The sequence below is a fragment of the Diabrotica virgifera genome, chromosome 1 (genome assembly GCF_917563875.1).
Source record: "Diabrotica virgifera virgifera chromosome 1, PGI_DIABVI_V3a".
NCBI classification, from domain to species: domain Eukaryota; kingdom Metazoa; phylum Arthropoda; class Insecta; order Coleoptera; family Chrysomelidae; genus Diabrotica; species Diabrotica virgifera.
This window is the reverse complement of record NC_065443.1, coordinates 92,504,641-92,514,115: the sequence shown is the minus strand read 5'-3', so window position 1 is coordinate 92,514,115 and position 9,475 is coordinate 92,504,641. Positions and strand designations below refer to the sequence as shown.

Here is a 9,475-nt window from a genome sequence, read left to right as displayed (position 1 = left end):
AAAGTTGCGGTACGAGCGCAAGCGAGTGCACATAAAGCGAGTTAACATAAAAATGTGCAGAAAAGTGCACTTTGAATATTGATTGTACAAAAAATAACTTCTTGGTACAGAAACGTCAGTTTTCTACACACTAATGTCATATTATCTTATACTGTAAGAAAATATCAACTTTTTTTGCACAGTTTTATGTTAATAAACATGCTATTTTCTCACAGTCTAAGATACAAGAATAAAAAACCGCTAAACGCCTTGAAAATGAGTGGCGCATACAATATTCCACCTACAAAAGATCTGATATGAATATTACGTGGCGCGAAAATGTATTTTCATTTTGATGTAAAACATAATTCTAGTTTTATTTTAAAAGATTTTTCCATAATATTTGCTAAATTTGAAGTAAACGCGCCACAAAAGGGTAACTTTGATACAGTTTGAATTTTGAAACTCTATTGTGGCGCGTTTACTTCAAATTTAGCAAATATTATGGAAAAATCTTTTAAAATAAAACTAGAATTTTGTTTTTCATCAAAATGTAAATACATTTTCGCGCCACGTAATATTCATATCAGATCTTTTGTAGCTGGAATATTGTATGCGCCACTCATTTTTAAGTCGTTTAGCGGTTTTTTATTCTTGTATCAGGAGTTTTTCAAAGTTATTTATAAATTAAATGTATGAAGTTGAATGCAATGTTCCTCTATTACTCGTTAAGCTTTATAAATGTTCACCTTTGTTGCATTATCTCCCAAATGATCTAGTGTCCATCGAATGTATACTAGATTTTTTTCTATTCGAAATAGATTGAAAAAAAAAATATTGAGATGACCGGTAAATGAAGTGGGATTGCCCGTTGCCAGATCAAATTTAGCGTTGTAATCACTACAACTACATAAACCATTTCGGGAATAATCGTTAAGAGGATCGGTACGTATTTTCGGCTGCAATGCTATTCAAATGGGGATTCATTTTTTTCGAATCCTGAGAAAACTAATAAGTATTATTGAAATATTTAAACGCAGAATGAAAGATTACGTTATTAGCGAGGGCCGAAAATCCCTGAGAACATCTATAATGTTTATTTTAATAAGTTACAGGGGTGAAAAACTAAGAGATAATTTAGTGTGATATTTGATTTCAAATATCTCATTCAAAATAAACTTTTTATTTATTCTAAGCGACTTTCGGCCCTCGGTAATAATTTAGTCTTTCACTCTGCGTTTAAAATTTTCAAAAATATTTATCGGTTTTTTCAGGATTCGAAAAAAAATAACACAATGCCGTGGTAATATTTTCCAAATCTATATTTGTCTTACAACGCACTCAGCCGAATATAATATTGTCAGCATATATTGTCAGTCAGACACTAACAGCCGGTTTCCGAAACGTTATTCAAATCTTCGATCATCTAATCGAGCTGTTAGATTTGATCAACTGTTAACCAGTGACGAGTTTCTCAAACGTCGATCATCTTAAAATTATATGATCGTAGAAAATCGATTATCTGACATACGATTTGGTATCGATACTGTCACAATCGGCTGTCATCCTTCAAAATTTCATTTTATAACCAAAAAATTTCAATCCATAGTAAATAACTACATAATTTATATAATTAAAAAATATATTAAAAATGAGCAATACCAACGGAAATCCTCCACGCAAAAATTATACTGAGAGAGAGAGAGAAATGTTTGCTGTTGGAAATAATTGGAAAGTAAGTACGAAATTTTCTAACTTACAGAACAAATTTCTAATTGTATTTTTGTTTTCAGATACAAGCATATTAAATTGAAAACAAATAATGTACCAATGCTATGTCCACCAACCAAAACAATGAAACCTGGGAAAAAATAGCGCTGAATTTCCCAGAACTCCCAAGCAGCTGAACACTGCATATATAAACTTAAAAAGGGTCACTAGCCAAAAAGTAGCAGAGGAAAATGTAAGTGTATAAAACTTTCGGTTGATTTAGAGCTATATGGATTAATTACATTGCAGATTCAAAAATATAATGAGCAGAAGGTTTTGGACCAGTTGAAGAGAGACCAAACTGCGGACAAAGTAGGTAACTTAAATTTAAAGCTCTTAACACCAGGTCAGTCGAATTACACTATTTCTGAGTGGAATATTTTTATAAAAATATAATCCAATGAAACTAATTTTATGATTGGAACTAACCTAGTGTTGAGACAATAGAAGTTTAGTATTTGAGGGTGTTAACGCCAAAGAGGTGTAAGTCATATTTGTGAAATGATGGAAGTCTTGCTTTATAACTTTGATAAATAGACATTTTTTCATCAGGAAAAGTGGTGTAAGTATTTACAGTAAAAACTTACACACCACTTTTTCTCTGAAGAGGTCTGTGTATATAATATCAAGATTATAAAATAGGGCTTACATCATTTCAAGAATATGACTTACACCACTTTGATTTTAACCCTTTCATTTCTTAATCAGTAATGAACTAATGAATTGTTTTCAGAAAGACATACTTGCAACAGGTGGTGGCACATTTAGGCCTCGTCTCACAGATGTAGGGGCACAAATGTTGAGTTTGATTGGCAATCAAATCCAACCTTTACCCAACAGTTGTGACAGTGCATCTGGTTTCTTCACATCTGGTGAGTCCTTATTTTATTAATTTATTTAAATAAAGGTAACTAATTTTAAATTTATTTATATATATAAAGCTTGATCAATATTTCCAATATTATCTGAACAATAACCTGTATATGGTCTTGATCTGTACAAAACTTCTGAATTAGAACATTTTTTTGTTCAGCACGTTATCCACAAATGTAGTACAGTGACCATTAGTTTAATTATTTAAAACTATTATCTGATAATGCTAGGTTTACGTATTCTATGGATGTAGCAATAGAAAGAAGCCACCTTCTGTTAAAAAGGATGATTAGAAGAGGGAGGTATGGTATAGTCGGTCTAGTCGGTTTTCTAAAGATTAACTTAAGTTTATCCATTGTTTCCAAAGTATGTACATCCGGATGTAAGTTTTTGAGTAAATCTAGAATGTTTTTGGCATCTGAAAGATTTCCATCTAAATTGGATATTGTATCCTACAGTTCTAAGTCAATTTAAGATTTTTTGAAAGGTATTATTGTTTAAAGTTTGATTGTTAAAGATATTATTTCTATGTTGATCAATAATAAATCTGAGAACAAGGGTGATAAGCGGTTCCCCATAGCCAGACCTTGTGCCTATCTATAGACATCATTAAACAAAAAAAAGATCTTTTGTAAACCAAATTTAAGCAAACTCAAAATATGAGAATTAATATCAATAAATATTATTAATACGAATTAATTATTATAATTATTTATTCCAATTCTAAATTAAGGTAGATTATTAACTTAGCTATTAAGATAGCTAAAGTATATAAATAAAAGTAACTACCTACCTAATTCGAGAAAGATTTTTTTTATAAAGAAAAAACTATCTGGTACATCTAAAACAATTGAAATTTTTTTTATTTTTATAGTTGCACAAGACAGTCAAGTGGAAGTAGATTACCTACAATTGGAAGACACATAGCAGACGTCCAGTGTACCCTCTACTTCCACTGTGCTGCTCAGTACACCCACGACAACTGCTGTCCTGCCCAAGAAGACAGCCAAGATGTCTCAAGCTCGTTCAAAAAATAAAAAAGTAAAAGATGTAGGGAGCGAAACCCTTAATGTATCTTTTACAAAAAAAATTGAAACAGCAAGACTAGAAAAAAGAAGTAAGATAGTATTTTTCAACAAGAAAAAAAGAAATTTTAGAAGTAGAGCTTCAAATAAAAAAATTCGGTCTCAATAAATTATTCGGTAATAGTGGTTAGGTATGTACCTAATAAAGTAATTTTAAATAAAAATTGTAATTTCTTTAAATAATAAAATTAATAAAAAATGTGTTTTTCAAAGTTTATTTACCCACCTGTTAGAATGAGTTATTACCTACTAGCTTCATCCTGTGCTTCTTTGTCTTAATGCATTCCACAATTCTTCATTTGTTATGGTGTTGGGCCAATACATCTTCAGAATATTTTGTGGGAATCTATTTACAAAAACTCTTCCTTGCATTTCCTTCTGATATTGTTCATGTCTCACTCCCATATCGTAGTATCCCTCACATATAGTAGTATTGATTTGATGATACTATTAAATGTGTTTTGGCTAATTTATGTTGAGATATGATATGAGAGGATTTCAAAGGCCTGTTGTCTGTTGTTCTTTTTCCTATTCTATGTTTAATGTTTGCCTGGACTCCAACTTTTGCACTATTATACTATCAAGATAGCAGAATTCTTTAACCTGTTTTATTTCTTCTTGATTGATGTATAGTTTACCATGCTCACTTATTCCTATTCTCATCTCTACTATCTTATTAGTGATGATTTTAAGACCAACCTCATCTGCCTTTCCCTCCAGCTTCCTTATCACGTTCTTCATGGCATCTATTGTATGTGATATCAAGCAGATATCATATTGCATATCCCAATGTTGGATTTAATTGGCAACCAAATCTAATCTTTATACAACAGTTGCAGATGGTGCATCTGCTTACTTGCCATGTAGTGAGTCCTTATTTTATTTAATTATTTAACAAAAGGTAAGTAGTAATTCTAAATTAAATATTTAAAATTAAACATTATTTTTTTATTTTCACACTAACACAATATGTTGAAGTAGAGCTGAACTAATGCTCCTCTGTAGCACCATCTACATGTGTGTGCAGCCCAACATACAGTGAGCATGTAAAGGTTGGAATAAATTAATTTTCTCGAGAATGGAAGATTTTGGAAAAAAATCCCGAAAGAGGTTAATTTTTATTTTTAAATTACGACTTTTTGGCATTATTATCATACTAGTGACGTCACCCATCTGGGCGTGATTACGTCATCAATGATTTTTTTAAATTAGAATATTGGTCGTGTGGTGGCTCATTTGAAAGGTAATTGAATTTTCTAATCAGTAATATAAACATTAACATAATTACTTATACAGGCTGCCCAAAAAAATTTTTTTTGATTAAATTTATTGACATAAAAAGAAGAATATGTCATTTATTTAATTCAAAATACACTTTACTGCTCTTAGAAAACAGAAAGAAATGTTTATTTGAAAAATATTCTTTGCTTTTCGCTTAAATTAAATGTTCAAAGTGTCAAGAGGCAGGTGGGTGGCTGCTTTAATATTGAATTTAAGCAAAAAACAATATTTATTTGTCAAATAAACATTTTTTCCTGTATTCTGATAGCAGTAAAATGTATTTTGAATTAAATAAATTACAGACATTCTTCTTTTTATGTTAATAAATTTAATTAAAATTTTTTTTGGACAGCCTCTATAAATAATTATGTTATTGTTTATATTACTGAATAGAGAATTAACTTACCTTTCAGATGAGCTATCACAAGGCCCCTATTCTCGTTTAAAAAAGTCATGGATAACGTCATGACGCCCAGATGGGTGACGTCACTAGTATGACATATAGGCCAAAAAGTCGTAACTTAAAAATAAAAATTGACCTGTTTCGGGATTTATTTCCAAAATTGCCCATTCATGAAAAAATGAATTTATTCCAACCTTTACGTGCTCACTGTATAATTACACTATATATTTAATTTTAAAAATTAAATTATAATTAAATAACTAATAATTTTATTTATTTATTTATTTATTTATTAAGCGCAACAGGCCTTGTAGGCCTAGGGCTAAAATGTTTACATTTCTGATTACATAAATAATATAGTAAATAACTTAATATAACTTACATAACTTATAAATTTTATTTAAATACACTTCAGTTTTTTTACACACTCCTTCACCACCTCTCTCCATCTCCTTCTGTCCAATGCTAGTTCTTTCCATCTCTCAATGTTACTTTTCTTCAAGTCTTCATATACACTGTCCTTCCATCTTTTCCTTGGCCTGCCTTTCCTCCTCTTTTGTATTGGTATTCGTGAAAGTACCATTTTTGGCATTCGTTTACTTCCCATTCTCTCTATGTGCCCCAAGTATCGTATTCTCTGTGCTTTGATCGTCGTCGTAATCGTTGGCTCTTGATATAGTTCTTCCAATTCTTTATTGGTTCTTCTCACTAATAATTTTAAGTAAACACTAAAATACCCTTTATTTAATAACTATTTAACCTATATAATAACTAAAAAACTCTATTTAATAACTCTAAACAACTATTTATAAACATTAACAGCCCTTTAATCAACCAATAACCTCAAATTAGGTGACAGTTCCTTTTGGTCGCCGTGTGACATGCGAAATTGGTTAATCAGCGTTTCGGAAACTCAAAACACTTATGATCGGCTGTTAACTAACGATTAATCGTTTGTTAAATCATATGATCGACTGTTATTGAACTCCCGTTTAACTGGTGTTATTGAAACTCAAAATGCATTTGATCAACGATTAACCATCGATTACATAATTTTTGAGATGATCGTCCTTTCGGAAACCGGCTGTAAGTGAATCAGTGATAATTTTAAATATTTGACATTGCATCGGGAATATTTTGAGTTATTGATTAAATATTATTGATATATAGTGTATTTGATAAATAATTGATTTAAGACGTGAACTTAATAAAAAGTTATTTATTGTGTATTATTTGTGGAAGATCCAATCAGAGAATACATCAGGATAATATATTCTGTGATCCAAGTATTTTGTTATTAAAGATGTTCAAAGTTGTAAGCGTTCCATATTAACAATGTATTATTAAAATATCACTTTAACACTGTTCCTCTTTTCTCGATTGAGTATTAGTTTTTGTTGTACAAATAAATTATTACAATCACTGAATACATAGTTAGTAAAAAAAATTATCACATTTATTAACTGAATCAATAATTTGCAATTATAAAAATAAGAGTTATCCAAGAACATTCAAAAGCCATCTCTTTAAATAAATGATGACATTTTCAAGTAGAATGACATTCTAGTAATGTTTACATATCCATACCAGTGTGAATTTTACTACACGTAATTTGCCGTGTAAAGACAGAAAAAGTAGGGATACCCGTAAAATATTTGCGAATTAGGTACCCATAGCCTTAATTGGATTATATTTTGTAGCTTAATAACTTCTAAAAGGCTTAACCAATTTTGATCAGTAAACATGAGTTTGAAACGTATTTACCAGCAGTATCTGACGGACCTAAGATCAAGTATGATAACTGAAGCTATTACAGAAATTATTGAGCTTGAGGAACCGTTTTTCCCGTAGGAAATAGATTGGATCATACTTATAAAGCCTATAACTTAAAAATTCGAACTTTCCCGGGTATGACGTATACACCGTTAGATTTGTCTAGAGTCCTTCTATAAACACTTAGCTATTGGCGCAATTCGTAGGTTGAAATTTTGAGTAATTGTCGAAAAACCAAAATTTTCAAAGTATAGTTTTTCAGTTTTTCGGCTATACTGAGCCGTGTGTATATCTGATCCTGACGGCTTAAACACCAATTGAAAACTTAACTCAACGCTATTGATTTGGTGTATTTGCTGTTCTCCTGTCTCTTCTTGATCTGAAGATATATACCCCCAAAAAATATGCCGTTTTGTACATACCAAGTCCTCTAGCTGGCTCATGGGTGGTCAAAAGTCACAAACTACACCGGTTCTGAATCGACCCTAACCCCTCTTCAAACACAGAAAAAAATTCAAATCGGTTTAATTTTTGAACACACATACATACATACATACATATCCACAAACATTTTCCCTTTTTTAAATAAAAATTGAGTCATATTTCTGAGCTACGTAACTTTTGAATGGTATAACCGATTTTTAAAATTAGACATGCGTTGGAAAGGTAATGATTAGTACGATATTAGAAGCTGCAAAAGTGGGACTTAAATTTTTGAAGTTTTTGGGAGTTTTGGGGACGAGAACGAAAAACAGACCCTAAATAGAAAGGGCCGTAAAATCCACACCCTTGAACCAAAATGGATGATTGACATATGAATGGGTGAGTCTTTTCCTGTACTTTAAGATGGGACTTGGCCCATCTTTCAAATCAGTCAGATTTAGAAAATCAAAAATTTCGTGTATTTATAGTGTCGCGTGTAGGGGGGTGTTGGTGTGCACCACTGGCGAGAACTGCCGTTCTGTGGTAATATGACATAAGTGTGCAGAAAAGTGACGTTTCTGTGCCGGAAAGTTCTTTTCTGCACAGTACCGTGATATTCCACAATAAAATCATAATTATACCTAATTGTTAAATGTTTTGATTAAATGTTGTTCTGAAGCAATTTACTTGTGGCATTTTTTTGATTAACTATTTAGATGGGCAATAAGCCACAATCAAATTGAAAAAATAATTTTATTAACGTTTCGACGCCCAAATCGGGTGTCGTTGAGATTTTTTCCTTGTTTTCCCTCGTGATTTACTATGGAATCTCTAACGCGAGAATTTTACTGTCATCGGTGCATTTGGTTGTCTTTTTAAAGACAGATCATATGCTATGATTTTTTTGTGACGGATATTCTTGAGTTGGGATTGATTTCATGTAATCGAATGAACTATCTTTTAGTAAAGTCGTCCCAGGAACGCAACTCATAAATATTGACGATATCATTTTAAACTCTTCTACTTTAAAATGTATAATATACGTCTAAATTGCCAATATTAATGAGTCAGATAAAATAAATTATTAGATGATTTTTTTTTAATTAACAACAAAATTTTTGTTTAATTTCGTAGTAATTTGTATTTTAACAACGACATCTTTGGGCGTCGAAACGTAAATAAAATTATTCTTTCAATTTAACTGAGGCTTATTTGATTAAATGGTTTTATTTAAGATATCAGATTTGATAGTGCTTTTCAAAAAAGAACAGGTTTAATTCATGTCCGAGAAATCTGCAAAATTCGTTATTTGAACAAATTATTTTTTAACTTTAATTTGGTATTTTATAAATGACTACCTCATTCTGAGTAACGTTACATATTCTCTTTACATCTGTGGTTAAAGTGTAGACAATTATATAACCTGTAAGACAATTATTATACTTAATTATGGAACAGAAATTAATAGTCCTGTCGCCAGGGGGGGTACAACGGCCTCCTTAATTCAGATGGACTTTCCCAAGTTTTTTTTATATATTTTGACCCGCAGAATACGAATTTTTTGGGTAACAGTTGATCCGGATGTCGATAACATTGTTATAGACAAAGAACTTGAGGAATTACATAACAGTGATTTCTTGCAAAACAAAACATCTTTTTGTATTTTTTGGGTCATTCTAGGCAAAAAATGTTCTGACAAGTTTTTTCGTAGGATGCATAGTTTTTGAGATAACCGCGGTTGAACTTTCAAAAAAATCGAAAATGTGCAATTTTTGAACTCGAATAACTTTTGATTAAAAAATAAAGTAGCAATTCTGCTTACCGCATTTGAAGTTTAAGTCAAATTATATCGGTATTGATTATTTGCATTGCTACAAATTTATTAATT

General features: G+C 30.9%; 1 long non-coding RNA gene across 1 annotated transcript; it reads left to right on the top strand.

Annotated features, from left to right (window-relative positions):
• Positions 1-1,361: 1,361 nt before the first annotated feature.
• Positions 1,362-3,908, top strand: LOC114325546 (uncharacterized). Its single transcript, XR_003651695.2, has 5 exons — positions 1,362-1,714; positions 1,773-1,942; positions 1,999-2,061; positions 2,483-2,621; positions 3,497-3,908. It is a non-coding gene; the product is annotated as an uncharacterized LOC114325546 (long non-coding RNA).
• The last annotated feature ends 5,567 nt before the right edge of the window (positions 3,909-9,475 follow it).